Source organism: Danio rerio, chromosome 14, assembly GCF_049306965.1.
Source record: "Danio rerio strain Tuebingen ecotype United States chromosome 14, GRCz12tu, whole genome shotgun sequence".
Taxonomy (NCBI): domain Eukaryota; kingdom Metazoa; phylum Chordata; class Actinopteri; order Cypriniformes; family Danionidae; genus Danio; species Danio rerio.
In genome coordinates, this window is record NC_133189.1 from 36,442,258 (window position 1) to 36,462,494 (window position 20,237).

General features: G+C 34.4%; 1 protein-coding gene across 7 annotated transcripts in view; it reads left to right on the plus strand.

Moving 5' to 3' along the window:
* The window catches only part of zic6 (zic family member 6), a 219,172-nt gene that overhangs the window by 17,812 nt on the left and 181,123 nt on the right, over positions 1-20,237 (plus strand). The gene's annotated exons all lie outside the window — the stretch shown is intronic.

Here is a 20,237-nt window from a genome sequence, read left to right on the forward strand (position 1 = left end):
CTGCATTTAGGGCAGAGTCATCCTAGCAAGCATTTTTTGTTTTTAAAAGCTGTCTAATAGATGTCTAATAGACGTCTAAACAAAGTCGTCTTGGCTAAAACAAGGCTAAATTTGGGCTGTCAGTGAAAATCTAATAGACGTCTAAAAATAAGCCTGAAAGGAATGACTACACATATAAAGTCTGTCTAATCTGTTTGTTTGATGACTAGTCTAGTTTTGGTCTATTCTTAGATGTCTATTACATTTTCACTGACAGCCTAAGTTTAGACTTGTTTTAGCCAATGTGTCTATGTTTAGATGCCTATTAGACGTCTATTAAGCACAAATTTGTTTGCTAGGATGACTATTACATTTAAATGCAATGCAGAATTGCTTGAATACACTTTTCTATAATGAACAGTGTTCAATTAAAGAATTCAAAAGCCGCATTCACAAATTCAGAAATATGATAATTATGAAGGTTGATTTATTTTATTTTAGAGACCTAAATATAGTCCACCATATTGAGATCAAAACTGTGAAAGATGGTAAAATGCCACAATGCAAACCTGGTAACCGATTAATAGTAAGTTCTCTTACTGTACTCTAATAAGGTTTCTGTCTTTTTAAATGACATACTATTGTGTTGGGACCCCTAATCATCCTTATTTGTGGGACCTATTCCAAAATGTAGAATATAGCTGTATTGTTTCTTTATTGTTGAACATATATATTGTGAAATACGTCAATTTTAAACAGGTCTACAATATTGTTCGGAGAGTATTTCATTCTATTTGACATTATTATAGTTGGGCGACAAAGTGGCTCAGTGGGCAACACTGTCACCTCACAGCAAGAAGGTTGCTGGTTTGAGTGTTGGCTGGGTCAGTTGGCATTTCTGTGTTGAGTTTGCATGTTCTTCTTGTGTTGGTGTGGGTTTCCTCCGGGTGCTCTGGTTTCCCCCACAGTCCAAAGACATGTGCTAAAGGTAAATTGAGTAAGCTAAATTGGCTGTAGTGTATGTGTGTGAATGCAAGAGTCTATGGGTGTTTCCTCGTGTTAGGTTGCGGCTGGAAGGGGATCCACTGCGTAAAACATATGCTAGATAAGTTGGCGGTTCATTTTGCTGTGGCCACCCCTGATTAATAAAGGGACTATGCCAAAAAGAAATTAAACAAATTAATTAATTATTATCATTTTTACTCATTGTAATATGTATGCAAGTTAGTTTTTTGTGTATGCATTTTTTTTATTATCCAATTGTACTATTTTTATTTACACAATATTATTTTTCAAATAAGTTTTGTATTTATTTGTATCGATTTACTTTTTATAATATAGAATATTATTAATATTATTATTATTGTTGTTGTTGTTGTTGTTATTATTGTTATTAATATTATACCTAAGGTGTATTGATGCCAAATTGTAGGGATAGTTGTAATTTTCTTACAGTCATGTTAATTTTCAATGCTCTCTTTTTTTAAAGTGGTAGAGTTGCTCCAGATCTTACCTCGGCACTTATACCATATGTAATTTATTTACCATAAAAAAATTTAAATCAAATTTGATTAAATAAATAAATAAAAAAATAAATTAAATAAATAAATAAAATTATTTGTTTTTATTTAATCAAATTTAATTAAAAAAAATTGACACATGACTGGCCATCATTTACTTTTAAGATTTGGGCAGCTCAATACCCATCTTCCATCCTATATGCATTTCTGCACTCTACAATAACAGTATACTAGTATATAATTGCATACACAGTTTTTGAATCTCTACAGCAGCCGCACTTCTCCCATCTGTCAGTCTGGCTCCATGTACATCTGTGTGTGTGGGATGCTTCGCCTTTCTTGCGCTCTTTCGACTCGTCAATTCATTTGACCACATACACAGACTTCAACAAGTAGAAACTCCCTCCAACATGCGCAAACACAATGGCAGGAAAAGCAGATCCCACACCGAGCGGTGAAGATCCCTCACACATCAATCACGGCCTCTTGTCGTGCGTCCGTCACTGGGGCTGACAGGAATGCAGCCCCTCGCTCTGCCCCAATCTGCACCTGAAGAGCTGCTGGCCAAACCCCGGTGCCTTCTGTCGCATGTCAAAACCCCACTGGGCCCGCAGCACTGAGGAAGTGCAAATATCCTCTAATGGCCTTGATGCAGATGGATGCGTCCATGACAATAGGCCCCGTGCTGGTGCTTTTTGTCAGCGGCCAGTAGAAAGGCCATCACAATGACTCAGCAGAATTATGCATGCAGAGAGTAGCCTTTCTCATGCTAAAGGACACTGAGAATGGACGTCTCATTTCAGAGAGAAGCGGCAGGCCTTTTTCTCTTAACATGTCTTAGAGCACATGAAGAGACCTCGGTTGGGACAATGGTGTGTGGGTATAATTGGATCGAAGGGTCAATTTCGGGCCTGCTCATCTCATTGACCAACTTCTTAGGTTGATTAATGGTGCTGTCTTTGTATAAAGCCCTACTTTAGCTTTTTAAGATAAAGTTTTTAATAAAGTTATCTAAAGCTGTCTTTTTTCAAAAATATTATCACAATTTAAATGGCAATTTTGATCTTCTTTTAATGTTCTGATGGCTAGCTCTTAGGTGGCGTTTATGCAGCCATTTTCAACTAAAGCCAAAAAGGTTTTGTGTTTTGGATATTCATCTACTTCTCAGCTTAATGTGCTCTATTTTGACGGTCCATGCGCAGAGCGCAAAACGCAGGGCGCAAACGCTTTCAGGGCATGTCAGGACGCGTTTTTGCTAATTTAAGGATGGGAAAATCTGCTTTGCGCCGTGGCGCATGGTCTAAAAGGGTTGAGTTTATTTTCTTAATGAGTTATGGGTGTGTTTTGAGAATAAACCAATTAGAGTCTCATCTCCCATTCCCTTTAAGAGCCAGCTGCGTCGCGCCAAGAGCGCATTCGCTATTTACAGGACGCAAAGTAAGTCTAAGTGGAAAAAATTTGCATTTCACTAGCAAACAGTTGACAGTTGACAGTTTTTTAACAGAAAACTGTTAAACAGAGCATCTACTGCGTGAGAATAAGAGATAATGGATCTACTTTTACATTCGCTCTTGGATAAGGAAACCTTTACGCACAGACATCAATTAGTCTTTAAATAAATAATTGTGTTTGTTAAGCGCAAATATTCGTTTCAAAACAATTTCTAAATTAGGTTATAATTTCCAGCAAACGAATAAACGAACAATAATAACAAAATGTGCTCAAAAACCTGAGTTATATCCTAAAACACATGCTGTGCCCCATATGGTCTAAAACCTGACAGGTGGGCAAATCTAAGCTTGTTTTTAATAAAACAAATATAAATATGGATATAATAAATAATACTGCTAATAATAATAACATTATACAAAAGCAAATTGTTATGAATGAACTGAAAAAGCCTCCCGAGATGAAGAAGACATAAAAGCTGTGGTTTTTCATATTTATGTAGGCTAGAAAATAATATGTTTTGTAATATTTTAATCCTTTATATTTATATACAATATCTATTCTTATTATATCCTATATATATCCTTAATACTTAAATTTTTTCAAATGTAAAGATATTTGCCCATTGCTCTCTTGTGCGTATTAAGCAGTGCGTAAGCGAGGCGCAACTCTGCGCCGGAGTTTAGACCGGGTTTGTTTTGGTCTAATGAAAAATCTATTATAGTTTCTCAAAATAGCGACGCGCCAGCGTCCGCCTCAGAACGCCTTCCTTTTTAGACCAGAACGCCTATGGGTGCATAAATGAGCGATAATGCATTTGCTATTTAAACAGCGTAGCGCAACGCCTCAAAACGACTCTTGCGCCAAGCTGAAACTACCAAAAGACTATTGCGCTGCGCCTTGCGCCACATTGCGTCAGGTGTATGATAGGGCCCTATATGTTTCTGGGCATGTTTGCTCACTGTCATTGTACTTAAATAAGTATTTTTGGTCATGGTATGGCTCTGCTTGACTTCCAAACTATAAGTCTGCAGGAGCCCAGAAAACCGCTAGTGCAAAATAATAAAATTTGAACACACACAGTCTCAACAATATTTTGGAGTCAATTTGAAGATAAATTCAAATACAAATATCTCAAATGTAAACTTTGTTTATGCTGTTTATGCTAACAATTTTTGAACACCATAAGTCACCATAATTCAAATACATTTTTGTTTGGCTGGAATGCACTCTTGTAATTTCTGTCATGAAAAATCAAAAGTTTTTCTGTAGAAAAAAAATCTAAATAAATCTGTTAATTTAAGTTTGTTTGGCTGTTACCAACATTCACCTTGTAGGCAGAAGTTAGAACAAAATGAACAACTATGCATACTGAGTTCTGAATTTTGCCAGATGGCCTTGAGTACTTTTCGAACTCATCCTACACAATTTGTGTGATCTTCAGGCAATATTTGGACCATGTTTCTGTTATTAATTTCTCGTTCATGGACACCAATAATCCGATTTTAATTCTATTAAGACAATACTCTGATTAAGAGTCTACCATGTAAACAGCGATTTTTATTTAATTGAATCAGATTAAGGTTGTAATCGAACTAAAGAGAAATTGAATTAAGATGTGGAGTATGCTGATTTTAATCGCATTATTGAAGTGCAGTACAGACATGTAAACACCTTAATCAAACTATTACCGTCATGTAGGGGTTTTCGCCGCGTTTTGCTACAGGGTAGTCCACACACATACCCACACACACACACCTATCGAGTCAGTGCAGACCACAGACACCTGCATCGGAAATGCAGAGTTTTTTTTTCCATTAAGCCTGCGGTATGAACTTCCATTAAAACAACACTCTACTAGCAGTTCATAGTTGGATCCAATATCTCGTTTGTCACGGGGGACATGCATGAAATGTTCTCGAATGAAAATAAAAATGCCAAACTGCAGTTAAAATCGATAAATTAAAAATGAAAAACCTAAAATTAGATGAAACTCCGGAGGAAATTTGGATAACGTGGTGACACAATGACATAATCGAATTATGTGCTATAACGTGTAAAACGGGATCATGTAGAAATATTCAAAACGCAACTCATGTGAACACCTTAATCATATTATTGTCTTAATTAGATTAAGGCAAATAATTTGATTACTGATGTCCATGTAAACGTTATAAGTGATTTTTGATTATTCAGATTAAGGTCAGAAATCTACCTAAGACATGTGGAGTATGCAGATTTTAGTCACATTATTAAAATGCAGTACAGACATGTAAACACCTTATTCAAACTATTGCCATCGTGTTGAACTTTTGCCACGTTTTGTGACAGGATATTTTATAGACACACAGCTGTTTGATACTATCGCAGTATCAAATTCCATTAAAACAACACTCTTCCAGCAGTTCATATTCGCATCCTAAAATCTTGTTTGTAACGGAGGACATGAAGTGTTCCTGAATGAAAGTGAAAGTGCCTAACTGCAGTTAAAAGTCAATAAATTAAATAACACCCGAAATTACATGAAACATTGAAGGTAATGTGGATACTGTGGTGACACAATCATCTTAAATGATGCTATAACATAAAACAGGATCATGAAAGGAATATAAAACAGCAACTTATGTAAACACCTTAATCATATTATTGTCTTATTCAGATTAAGGCAAAAATGTTATTACTGATGTCCATGTAAAGGTAGTCATTGTCATTTCAATACCCTGAGACCTTTGAAAACACAAATTAAAATATTTTAGTTGAAATCCTAGAGCTTCCTTATCTTCCATAGACAGCAACAGTCATTTGGACGTTCAAAGTCTTGAAAAGAGAGAATTTATGTTTTACATAATTTACATAATTACAATACCATTCTCTTCAGCCTGGCACAAAAGGCTCGATTAGTTTCAGTTTTGACGAAAACCCATCTACTGAAAGCCAAATGTATTGTAATTGGTCAGCTCTACCAGTAAATTGTGAATGGCGCACCAAGTTTTATATTCCATGACCTTTGTTAAAGTTCCTCTGGTGCTGAACCAGAGAAAGAAAAGTGGATTACTTGTCAAAAATCTAAACGTACTAGTTCTAATGTCTATGGAGACAGCAATGTTGTTTATTTTAAACAATCTGATGATGTGTATTATTCATAACAGGTAGACACTTCTTAGGTAACTAACATCTGCTTTATTCTTCTCCAAGTAAAAGCCACATGTATTTTGGAAGAAGTTGATGAGTTCATGTGTTTTAAATCCAGCAGCTGGAATTTCTCCACTGCAGCGCAGACTAACGCAGAGGCACTCATCAGCCGTCATAGATCAACTAATTGGTTGTTTACACATGGCGTCATTGATGACAAGCAAAATTTAGATAGAGGGCAGGAAGTGTTTCTTCTACATTGGAGTCGCTATTAGAACTTAAAATTTTTAATGTTTTGTGTTATTTATAATTGATTAAATTGGCCAAAATAAGAAACTGGCTAAAAAGATGGAAGAAAAGACGGCATGTAATTTTAACAATTTTTCAATACATGTGCAAATTTGTTTTGAACACAATTAGTTTGTTTGACAGCACCAATAAAGATTATATAGAGGTCTGGCTTTGTGTATAAATATGTTCATGTGTTGTATAAAAATCAGATACAAAGACCAATCCATGAGAATTTAAATAACGTAAACTGTCATGTAATCCCTGTAATGAAATTTCCATCTTGAATATGAAATTGTTATAATCCAAGTCTTTACTGGCGATTTGGAAGAATAAATTACCATAACACGAATATTGAGATGCGCAGCAGCGATGAATGTTTGTTGATGGAAAGCTTATCGACAGAACAAAAAAAGAAATGGTACCTTTGCGACAAAACTAGACGTTATTATTGTGGAGCACTTTCCCCCCTTACAAAAGTAAGTAAATAATTATGTAAACTATGCGTCCATGTTTTTGTAGCTTTCATCTGTTATTTCGTAATGTCTGGAAGATATCAGCTTGGGGAAAAGCTACAGTAATTTATTATAAACATGTTTTTGAACCACATAGTAACATGTATAATGTGTACAACTCTTTGTTATTGAATGCTACAGAATACTGTAGTATAGTAAACTGATAAACTGTAATAAATACTGTAACGTTATGTACAGCATCGATGACAAGCAAAAAATATGTTAGTTCAACAGAAAATTCGGCCCTCTTCATGATGTTAGGATCATGCCCAACATATGTGGTCATTTTCTATTTATATCTCCTTTGAAATATGGTATAAATTGCAAAAATACAGACTTTTATTAATGTCTCCCATTTAGTTTTTACGTCCTGCACTCTATCTGAATTTTGCGCGTCATTAGAACTACTGTACGTAATTGAAAACAACCTTTGCGATGATACTTATTAACAAAAGAATACGGATTCTTACACATCAGAAATCAGATATTTCACAATATAATCCTTTTTTTTTTAAAGATTTATATTTGGCCTTTTTGCCTTTATTAAATAGGACAGTGTTGAGACAGGAAGCGAAGTGGGAGAGAGAGAGGGGGTAGGGTAGGGAAATGTCCTTGAGCAGGGATTCGAACTCGCGATGCCCTGACGTGCTATTGCACCATATTTCGGTGCGCTAACCACTAGGCTATTGCGCCGACTGTAATCCATTTTTTAACCAAAAAGTATTGGTATCAAGAGAATTGTGCAGAACCTATTGCAAGACATAGTGCCAACTTTATTGCTATTTAGCCCTTCCCCAATCATAAACCATTTGCATTTGCTTGGTGATTTGTGACATTATAAACCCTAGAAAAGTCCAAACAAACTGTTTGTTGTAGACCTTGAAAATATATTTATTTTAAAAACAGAATATCTCACTTTGGAGTCGACTTTCAGATTTGTAACTTTGTTGAACCAAACATACACACTACACACTAACTAACATTTAATAAGTGATAAAGCATAATAGGATCTTTTTAATTAGTAAGCTGATTCAGCATAATTTCCCTCAAGCTGAGTAAACTCAAAAAAGCCATGAAGTGTATAAGAGGATTCTCATTTTCTGTTTTTTTTTTTTTTTGGTTTGACAAAGACTGACAAGGTGCCACTGAAAAGGTGGACAGGTCAGGCAGGTTGGCAACTGACGCGACTGACGCCAACCTGACTTCTCTTTTGGTCCCCTAAACATGAAGGTTTTGCTCCAACCAGAGGTTACGTAATGAAAATCACACCTGTCTCTGTGTGGCGTTTCTGTTCAAATAGCTGCGTAAATGGGATCCTCCTGACTCACAGCAGGGTTGTACGCTTGTGTCTTCAGCCGGCCTGTTTCACGGTGCCCTGTAGAGTTTGGTCAGTACGGTCGCGTGTTTTTGCAGTAATCTAAAACCAGGAAGCCTTTGAAACCTAATGAAAGCCTCTGGAGAAGGAGGTTGGCGGTCCTGCGTCACTAGGACACTCCGAGTGTTTTGTTCAGACTCCCTGTGGTAGGTCACAGACATGGACGCTTGGACCTTCTGCAGCTGCAGGGTCTGGACTGGCCTTCTTATGAGCCTTCATCCTAACCAAAGCTCATGTGTAATTAATTATAAAAGCTGATTTATATCTGTAAACATCATTAATTTGCAATAATATGTTCACTTTAGACTGAAACAAAGGCTATTGTAACTTTATTACTCATAATGTAGACTTTATTTCGCCTAATTACAATTTTATATGCGACTTAATTTCCTCAAGTTCAAATTTAGGATTCAGAATTCCAATTTTATTTCTGAGAAATGTTACTTTTATTTCTCAAATGTGACTATTTCTCATAAGTATTACTTTATATCTCATAATTCTTTTTTTTTATATTAAAAATTTAAAAGTCATATTATGACTACCCATAAATTAGATGTTTTATGGCAGAATTGAGTTTGATCCTGCAAATGTGACTTTGTTTCTCATAATTCAACTTTATTACTCACTAATTATTTTATTTAATTATTAATAATTAATATATATTATTATATATTTTTCAATAAGTATTATTTTATTTTCAGTTATGTATTTATATTCTGTAAATATAACTCCTAAATATGATAACTCATGTATACTTATATTTACTCATAATTGAGGAGTTCAGATGTAAAAACCTCTAAGTGCCATCTCAAATTTCCATAGAAAATGAATATTTTTCTCAGCCTCCTTTGTTTATGTTGAGATATTTCACTTTATACAACAGTTCTGTCTTGTTCTTGAATCTGATTGGCTGATAGCCGTGATATATTTAAGTAATATCAGCACCAGTACAGCCTCTTTACCCTTTGTGTATTACTCCGCCCACATACAGCCAGCAAAAAGCAGACACTACAGACCTAAAGTTTAAAAGATGCTTGCTCAGCTGTTTAACTGTCAGCTTATGATTTGAATCCAGAAGAAAGTACAAAAGCGTACAAAAAGCGTTTTTGAGACTCTCCATGTTTGATTTTGTTTTTATATACACAATTATGCCGTGAAAACTGTTGTATAAACGCAATATCACACTCGTAGCAGTGCGATATGGCTCTATATCAGCACTGGTGGGGGCACAAAGGCACAAGGCCGTGCACGCCTCCCACCAGTGCCGATATACAGCCATATCGCACTGCTACGAGTGTGATATTGCTCATTTAAAGAACAGGAAAAGGAGTTATTATTTGCCATAAAATGATATTACTGAACATACCCACAGGAGCCTGACAAAAATGCTCAATTTAGAGGAAAATGTCTGATGGCGTTTAGAGGTTATGCATTTAACCTCTTCAATTCTAATTCTAATAATATTATCTCACAATCAGCACATGAAATGTGACTTACTTTCTACCAAATGTGATCTAATAATTAACCATTTTGAATTAATTAGTAATAAATATCTCTATTAGTTCATTAAAGAACCATTTTTTGTAGTTTAAGTAATATTTTAGTCTTTATTGCTATAAAATATTTATGTGCAAAGGAAAAGTCTCAATGTTCCATCAAATTTCTAATGGTGGTTTTTGTACTGAAAGGGCAGAAGAACCAAATTTGAGTCCATGTAGAACCTTCTAGAAAACAATTTATAAAACAACCAATTATATCTTGTATCTTTTTAATAATCTTAAGCTCATTTATACTTATATTATCTCATAATTCTAATAATAAAATCTCAAAATCAACACATTATATTTTACAAATGTGACCTAATAATGAATCATTTTTAATTAATTAGTAATAAATATCTCACAATTATGAGCATCATGCAAGTGTTACTTTATAGCTTACAATTCTGTCTGTATTTATCATAATTACAATTTTATATCACACAATTATGTATTTGTTTTCCATATTGCAAAGTTCATTCATTCATTCATTCATTTTCTTTTTGGCTTAGTCCCTTTATTAATCCGGGGTCGCCACAGTGAAATGAACCACCAACTTATCCAGCATATGTTTTAAGCAGCGGATGCCCTTCCTGCTGCAGCCCATCACTTTGTAACATCTATACACTACAGACAATTTAGTCTACCCAATTTACCTATACCAAGTCTTTGGTCTTGTGGGGAAACCGGAGCAAACCCATGTAAACGGGGAGAACATGCAAACTCCACACACAAATGACAACTGAACCAGCGACCTTCTTGCTGTGAGGTGAACGTGCTACCCACTGCACCACCATGAAGCTTGTTGCAAAATCGTGTCATACAAATGTCACTTTTTTCATATCTCTAAATGTGACTTAACATTACAAGAATCCACTATAGATCTACACAGTTACAGTTGTTATTTTCTCCCTCAAAGTTTGAAAATGGCTTTAATGGTTTAATAATCTACAGAATAATAAAGGCATAACAATGGGAAAAAAGCAAGCATGAAAAAAGAAAAAAATAACAACACCAGTATCATTTTTCACAGTGTTTCTGGCAATTTTGTAAACACCGTCGTTACATGTGTGAAAGAGGAGCAGCATGTTCTGGTCTTGATTAGAGGTCCAGCAGTCTAAGCAGAAAGCAAGATTACAAAACACCTCTCTTGCACTTTCAGATTACAAGCTAACACTATGGCGCACACAGTGGTAGTCACACACATAATAAGGATGCTGTTGTATTTGTTATAAAAAAGTAAGGGCCAGGGATGATGCAGGGCAATTTTGTCTTTGAACAGTGGAAAATCCAATCTCTTGTGTTATTTTGACACACTTCCAAAGTTTATGGATTTTTCCTGTGTGGTAAAATTGGGTATAAAACATTTTAGTGGCACACCTTGTGTGAAAAAAATGTTGCAATGTTTGCACAAAGCTGGTGTCCTCTTGTGAGGTCTGGCCTCAGGTGGGAACTTTGCAGAACAGCATTGTTAAGATACTGTAAATTGGAAGCTGACTCTGTTTTTTCCTGTACCTGTCATAAACTTTTTCTTTAACTGTCACTTTGCTGTTTAATCATGGTGAAGTGATTCACTTAATGAGCAAAAACTGCTTATTCAGTTAGTTAAAGAAACTTAAATGTTTTTATTATATTGCTTATTGTATCTGATCAGCAATTTTTTTTGTTTTAGATTTTGAATGTTATCACGTTAAAACTGGATTTAAACATTTTTATTTGCTTCAGCTTACATTTTTGCAAAACAAAAAAAATTGTTACATGTAGGGCTGCACGATTTTGGCTAAAATGAGAAATTTAGATTATTTTGCTTCAAATCAATATCATGATTTTCTCACGATTCTGTAGATGTAAAATAAAGGTTACTATGAGTAGGCTAATATTATTGTTATTCTCAAACATACTGTAAAACAACAATAATAATATTAGGCTTGTGTGAAGCTCTACTGTTGGTTAAAATGCTCAATTTATATAGACTTTGAATGGTGCACCTGAATAGACTTTAAAGTTGACCTGGTTGTTAATGCACAGTATAGTGATGACATCAGAATACAACAAGTTGAATTATTGTGTTTGAGATATATGCTAGCAATAAGCCATTGACAACATAATTAGACCAATTTTCTGTGGTAAAATGAGACATTTGTCATTGTCAGATTCCCCTTTGCATTATATATTTAACATTATATAGACAAGGGTGATTATACTTACACTGGTAAAGACACATTTTCATGCACAACACTTTGTGTTAGCTATGAAAAAAAACCCATCTCAAATGCTTGTCCATAACTCTAATATACGATTTGATAATTTAAATGATGTGCGCACTTTTGGTTTCCCTTTTTAACTGCCGAGTGTGATCATATCATTGATGCCGTCAGTTAGATGAAAAAAAACATGCATGGAAATCATATGTCCTATGCTCTCAAAAGATCGCTCTGTGAAACTAACTGAATATTATTTACAACTTTATTTTCCGTTATCCACAGCCTATGCAGGGTCTGTTCACTAAAGTAGACTTCATTCGTAGGCACGCGCATGTCCTCCAAGTAGTAAACGGTGTGTCAGGTCATGTGTCATTTCTCAGCCTCAAATACAACATTGCAGAAGACAGAAGTGACATTTTTTTTGGGTAAATCTTACTTTATAAACACATTATGTGACACTTTCAACGAATTTGGAGGTGTCTACGTTGCTGAGCAACCTATGTAAAACAATTGGAAGACTTGTGAAACCTCCTTTATGCTTCTACCAAACTTGAAAATATAATTGGCTGAATTGTAGAGATGTTGGATTAAGATAGTGTGGAAGGGCGGATCAAGATCATGATTTTTTTTCGATTAATCGTGCAGCCCTACTATATATATGTTTGGTTACACATTTTAGAAGACGAATCCACTAGAGGGTGCTGTATACATTTTTGCAGATCTAAATTACGTTACTTAGGGTATATTTTATTGGAAGTTTCAGATACACATGCATCTTGTACTCATATGTACTCATATTTATGGTTTAATAGAATGTCCCTCTATCTTGTGCAGGAAGTTTATTTTATTACCTCAAGAAATCCTTGAACAAAATACGGAAGACCGAAAAAAAAAAAAAAACAACAACAACGATGCTTGCCTTTATCACAAAATAATACAATCCTGAAAGTTCTCAAGCAAAAATAAATAAATAAACTAAAAAAGGTGGTGATGTCTGTAATAAACACATCAATGTGGTAATGTGGATATCGTCATACCCACACATTATACACTGTGCTTCTCTGGACTTGCGTAACCTGCCTCCTAAGTACATGCACCATACAAAGTGAGCTACCAAGCAATCAGACCATCCCAGAAAAGTTGTTCTTTTGGATCTGTGAGGCAAATGTATTCAATTAAAAATCATAGACATTGTTAAGTTGTTTTGTGGTATTTATTTGGTGCACAAAAGAATTAATCATTCCTTGATAATATGTCACTTTAGATTTCATTAGTGTCAAAAGGAACAGAAGTTGTTGGAATCATACTCTCCCGTTGTGTTACTTTTACCTGTAGACTCCAGCCAAAAATAAGATTCAAATATATTTTTGCAGTTTCACAAACATGTAGGCTGAAGCATGTATTTCCAATGAGCCTGTTTTGATGAAAATTTGTTTCAATTGTAGAATACCCATGAGCCACATCAAAAACTATGATGCTATTTAATTTTAAGATGTCATTGTTTAAAATGTATCAGTATTAGTAATCAGATTAATACGTATTAATCCTTAATACCCTTTTCCTGCCCTGTTGTTTAATCATGAATTAATTCAGTTAATGAACAAACTGCTTAATCAGAAATTGTAAGAATTTTTGCACAAGTATCATGAAAGTGAATATCATGTGCAGTATACATCCAGTAAGTGTATTTAAAAAAGTATATACTGCAAATTAAAATAAATTAATCTGCTTCACATAAAAAACAGTCTTTTTTATTCTCTAAACATCTATTCTAGATCTTTTCACACTTATCTCTTGGCAGATTGTACTGATTTGAAGACATTTTCTGTCAGATTAAACCGTCTGTCTCTAGTTTAAGACCCACTGGGATCTGTTGAGATGATGGAGGTCAGCAAGCCTGATCTCTCCATATCTATGCGAATATTGACTGCAAGAAGCTCTGTGGATGTCTGGCCACTGCTTTATCTTATCACCTTATCACACTCTGCATGGGAGCAAAGCTGACACATGTTGCCAGTCTCCTTTACCTTACTTTTCAGTAAATACAGTTTTTGTTACTGTTGCCAGAGAAGGACCACTCTTGGCTCTTCTAAGAACATTTCAGTGAAAAGATTATGAAAGAACCATTTTTAGAATCTTTATTGCTATAAAGAATTGTATGTGCAACGGAAAAGTTCCAATGTTCCATAAAGTTTCCAATGGTGGTTTTTGCAGTGATAGTACAGAAGAACCGATTTTGAGTCCAAAAAGAACCCTAACCCTAAAACCCTAGTGCACATCAACGTTCATACTTGAATGAAACGAAGCAACTGTCAAACATTTTCTTCGACTATTCTAAATAAACAAAAACGTATGCCATGTCATGCCCAAGTCTGTTGTCCAGACAGTAAATCTGGGTCAGTCTAACCCTCTCTGACCCCCTGCTTGCTCCTTTAGCCTCTTTGTCTCCATTTAACCCTTCTACCCCAGCATGATCATTTCTTATCATGTATTTATTTGTTTAATCCACACCTCCCCCCTTGACAACTTGACTGCCCACTTCATCCCTGCCCCCCAAAACCAACCCAACTCAGAGAAACCCAGAGATGCCACACAATGGGCGGATGTTTCCTCGCCATCCTCTAAAATCCATCCGGGGCTGATTTTGCTTCCTTCATCTCCCTCTGCCACTCACAGCCTCAGATGTGGCCATCCTGCCCCAGTCGTGCACACACATTATAAATAATGAATGCATTAGCATGCGCGAATGTCTTTTTGGGGATGTGTATGTTGGGGTGGGGGGAGGGTTTATGCCTTAATTCATTATTAATCTACTTCGCAAGCTAAAAGAAGTCTGCCTGCTGCCTGGGCCTGTAGGCCTCTGCTAAACCCTGCTTTAGGGAGTCTGGCTCGCTGCAGTCTAAACAACCCCCCTTCTTTCACTATCCTGATCGTCCAGCTAAAACACATCCTCGCACACCCCCCTCCACCCCATCCCAGTGATTCCAGCCGTCTTCCTCTTATTCTTCAATCTGGTGCTCATTGAGAAGTAATTAAGTAGCTTTTGATAGGAGCAGGTACTGATTGTTTGGGTGATTTTGGGCAGAGGAGGGGCGACCAGGAGATCAGTATCATGGTCAGTATCATTTATATGGTGCTTTTTACAATTCATATCACTTCAAAAGCAGCTTTATAGAAAGTGTTCGAATAAAATGGACAGTTCACCAAAAAAAAAAAAAAAAAAGAAAGCAAGTAAAAGACACTCGACTTTTTATGATGCAGACAACTTTTATTTGTTCAGTAGAACTGTAAAGAAGATTTTTAGACCTTGGTAATTTCTATAATGAAAATGAATGGTTACCAGCACTTTAATAGACAAAAATATATGTACAGACAAAAGTAAATTAATACTCATGTCTTTCAAAGATAAATTGAAATTTTGCAAAGTGAAACAGACATGTATGTAATAGAAGCATATATTACAACAGTAATTTAGTCCACAGCAGCATTCACTAGTCTGGAGAGCTGACTCCCTGTTGCATAAAGGCATATATAAAATTAGGATACTGTAAAGTCAGTCTTCCTGTCTGAAATGTGCATGTAAACATAATTTTACTCTTTTATATAGGATGCAGCATCCTAAATAAGCACAAGTCTATGTTTTTCTGTAGTAAAACAAACTCACACATGAGCTATTACGGTTTAAGCTTGCACAAACATCATAATTTAACAGAAATTCACATCATTTCACTTCATAAGACTTCAATGTATTGATTTGCATTTTATGAATCACCAAAGGACCCCGGTTTAAGCTTAAAATGTTCTTTGATGTTCTGCTGAAGGAAAAAAGTCACCTACATTTAGGATGGCCTGAAGGGGAGTAAATTAATAGCAAATTTTCATTTTTGGCTGAACTATCCCTTCAATTAGGTATTTTATGTCAAAGTAATATTCACATGGCATAAATATGATATCTAATGGTTAGTTAAGGTTATGCATTTAAATAATTGGATTGTTCATGGCAGAATTATGTCAGCATTTATGCTGTTTCTTCACAAGACAAATGTAAATATATGCAATATTTATTCATTCATTCATTCAGTCATTTTCCTTTGGCTTAGTACCTTTATTCATCAGGGGTCACCACAGTGGAATAAACTTATCCAGCATATGTTTTACACGGTGGATGCCCTTCCAGCTGCAACCCAGTACTGGAAAACATCCATACACTTTCATTTACTATGGCCATTTGAGTTTATTCAATTCACCTATAGCACATGTCTTTGGCATGTGGGGGAAACCGGAGCACCCAGAGGAAACTTACGCCAACATGGGGAGAACATGCAAACTCCACACATAAATACCAAGACTCGAACTTGCTGTGAGGCGACAGTACTAACCACTGAGCCACCGTGTCACCCTCAAATATTTGTATGTGTGATCATTTTTTCTTCATCCAGAAAGCTATTTCCCGATACACTGACTCTTTTTAAACCTTTATTATAATCTTAAAGATAATTATTCATATTTAAAGTATGCATATTAATACCTAAACTACTATAGTATACCTTTTGCAAAGCTTTTGTACATTTAGTTTAGTGAATGTAGACAGAAAATAAAACTATCCATATGAAAGGAGCCCCCAGCCCTGCACATGCACAGTTTTAGGTGAGCTGATTATTTCATGGCAGAACAGAAAGTTCTTTAAAAAATTAAATAAAAAGCAAATAGGTAATTAAAACATTTATTTGTATTCTAAAATGAACAAACATGTTACAGGTTTAAAACAACATGGTTAAATGAAAAATGTTTAACCCTTTAAGCAGACATAATTACAACTTGTTGTGCTCATAGTGCTTACAATAATATTTGAGATTTGCGTTTTAGCTTTTACCCATGATTTTTCAGACTAGAGTTAGATTTTTTTTTTCTCGTTGTTGGAGCTGAAATGATAGCCGGAAGCCTATTGACTTTGAAGTCGCTGTTAGTGCCATTTGGTTTGGATGAGGGATGGGGGCGGGGTTATCTGAAGGTTAGAGGGCTCACAAACCCTCTGTTTTGATCACAGAGAGGCATGGTGTCCCATATATGAGGGGCACGCGAGGATACATGCTATATTTAGACAAGAGATTACAGCACAATTGTACTTCATATTATGGTGTTGTGATGCTGGAATAATGAAACAAATGCGTACTTGCCTGCAGCGAGTCAGTGTGCTAATGTTTCTGGATTAAAACATTGTGCCACAATTGTGCATGCACAAACATCTAACATTGATGCTATGCTGTGATATTGCATGCTTATAGACTGTGTGTGTTTCTGTCCTACTCTAATGCCACTAGGGTGCACTGCTTGCTATGAGCCGCATCCAATCATAGTATCCCAATGGCAAGCCGCTTTAACATTTGATCTATAAACATCTATATTCATTTTACTTGTACATGTATGCAGTCATTATCTTATAGTGCTTATTCAGAAGATACTAGCCTTTTTATCAGATACTCATTCATTAAATACTGGTAACTATAAGACTATTATATTATAATATATTATATTACATTGTATTATATGTATTATTATTGATTACATAGATATTATGACTAATTCATTACATAATAGTACATCTTTCAGTGACTTTTGTTTCAACACTGTAAAAAATATATGATCAATTAGTCCTGAGAACATGTTTTAGGTCATTGTAACTTATTAAACTAAGTTAATCATGTTCTAACTTAATTTTATAAGTTTCACAAGCTGTTTTAAGTGAGTTTAACATAATATAAGTTCAACAGACTCATAAGGTTAATATTTGCATCTATTAATTAATAAGCTTTATGTTATTGATATTTGTTAGTTAAACTAATTAAACAAATAAGAACATGATTTATGTGATAATTTTTATCAATCCAATGTTTTTTTTTTATTCTTAATAATTAAAATACATTGGATTTAGCTGCCTGGATTTCAATTCATCAATTCTAATCTCATAGAATTTAATTGGATCTGGCTTTTTCTACAGCTAGATATAACTCTACTATTGTCATATTTTTAATCAATTAAAGCTAAAAGTATTTGTTTTTTAACAGAGTTAGCTTTATTCTAAGGAATCTGACAGCATGCACTTTAAAAAACTGAAAAATTAAATAAATGAAAAAGAAACCGTTAATGATAAACTTCATAATTATGTTTTTGAGTGCTGTATAACACCATAAAAGGCGATTAGTTGTGTAAGTAAACCTGTTGCTTCAAAATTATTGTGTAAAAATGTGAATAAGTATAAAAAAAAACAAGTCAACTTAACAGTTCAAAATGTGTTAACCTGCTTTTTTTTTTGGATAAAGCCAGTTTGTTGCTTTAGGGCAATATGTTTACTTAGTTTTTTAAGTAAATTAACTACTGACTTTTTAAAGTGAAATCAATGTCTATTTAAAAGGTACAAGTAATGTATAGGTTCTAGCATTTATTAAATAAGAGCTATTTAATGATCATGTAATTAGGTAATAGTAATGCTAGATACTATCTAAAAAGTTCTAAATAACTAGTGTATGTGAATGTGTTTTAGTGAAAATTGGCACACAATCTAGATAAACCATAATTGATTTTTCAATGACAAATCCCCATAAAAATCAATGGCTAATTGTTTGAATGTGTTACTAGTTAGAATATTTATTTGTCCTAATGAATATACTGATACTTGTCAGTAAATAAATAATAAATAAATTAATGTACAGTGCTAAGCATATATAAGTACATCCCTCACAAATCTATCTTTTAAATTCTTATTTTTTAATAGGAAGTTATACAATATTATATTTGTGCATAGATATTAGATTACTTAACAAAATAACTTACAATAATAGTCCAACAACCAAATTTATATATTATAGAAAAATATTTCATACAAATTTAAAAAAAGGAAAAAAAAGGAAGAGAAGCAAAATAAATTTAAAAATTTGTAAAAATGTTTTTTATTTTGCTTGAGTTTGATTGTATTATCTTTCAATTTCTAAATATGTTCGGTGACTGAAATATTATTTAAATAAATATATGTTTAATAAATCTGTTTTGTTTAAATGCACCAAAATACATTGCGTATATTCACAAAGAAATTCATTTAAAAAAAAATTTTTTTTCAAAATGGGGTGTACTCAATTACGCTGATCACTGTAAAAGAAAGAATAATCACTATAGTTAATGAATGATAGCATTTAATTAATAAAAAAAGCTGGCAGGCAATAAATAAAAAAAAAAGCTGGCACCTAAAAAATATTTACTCGTATCATAAAAATAAATACTTTGGTAGTACATAGATTAAATGTTAGAACGGCCTTCCACAGCGTCCCATCACACATTCACATCTAGAGAGCTCCAGTCACTTTGTAGCTTTTACACAAATATTGTTAATGCAAACATGCGTACCTCCCTCCTCCACACACCCAGAAACCAGATACGAGCTTCCCTTTTGTCACCTAAAATGAACATACATAATCACATTTCCTTGAAACACCATGATACTCATAAATATAACTGACCCAGATAACAATGTCAAAATGAGACACGTATCGCTGTGTGAGCTATGGCTTCATTCTTGCGTGTATATTTTTGTCTTTTTCTTCACTTCTCTCTTTCTGAATGTTGAGCTTTGGGTGAAAGAGAGCGCCATACTAAAGGGAACTGATTCCAAAGTGAAGCATGGCTTCCTTTAAAAGCAACGCTGCGTTTCTTTCTTTTGTGCAGGGGATTCTCTTTTAACTTTGTTGCCTAATGCGTCTCTCTCTCTCACCCACATGTTTGATCTTTTGCGTTTTTTTGTGGAGTTTGCATGGTTGCGCTGCTGCCAGGCTGCTCAATGCGTTATCACTTTATATCTAAATCATGCCTGTTATCTTAATCCTGTATTCATGTCAAAACAGAAAGACATGTCATTATAAATGATGACTTATAATATAAAATGATAGGTGTAATGCTAAACAAGCACAAATATTTACATGTTATTTATAATATTCTTTAACTGTTTGTACTTTAAGCACAGTGTATCTTATTTCACTCACATGCATGGATTAAAACCTTTTCCTATTTAATATTTAATATTCAGTGGCATATTCTGAGGCCAAAACTTGTATGCAAATTAATAACAACACAAATAGGATAAAATAAATTGCAAACTAAAGAAATTATTTAAAGGGATTTCTAGACAACATAGAATAAATGAGCTGACTTTAAAGAACCCATATAATAGATAATAATCATAAAATGTC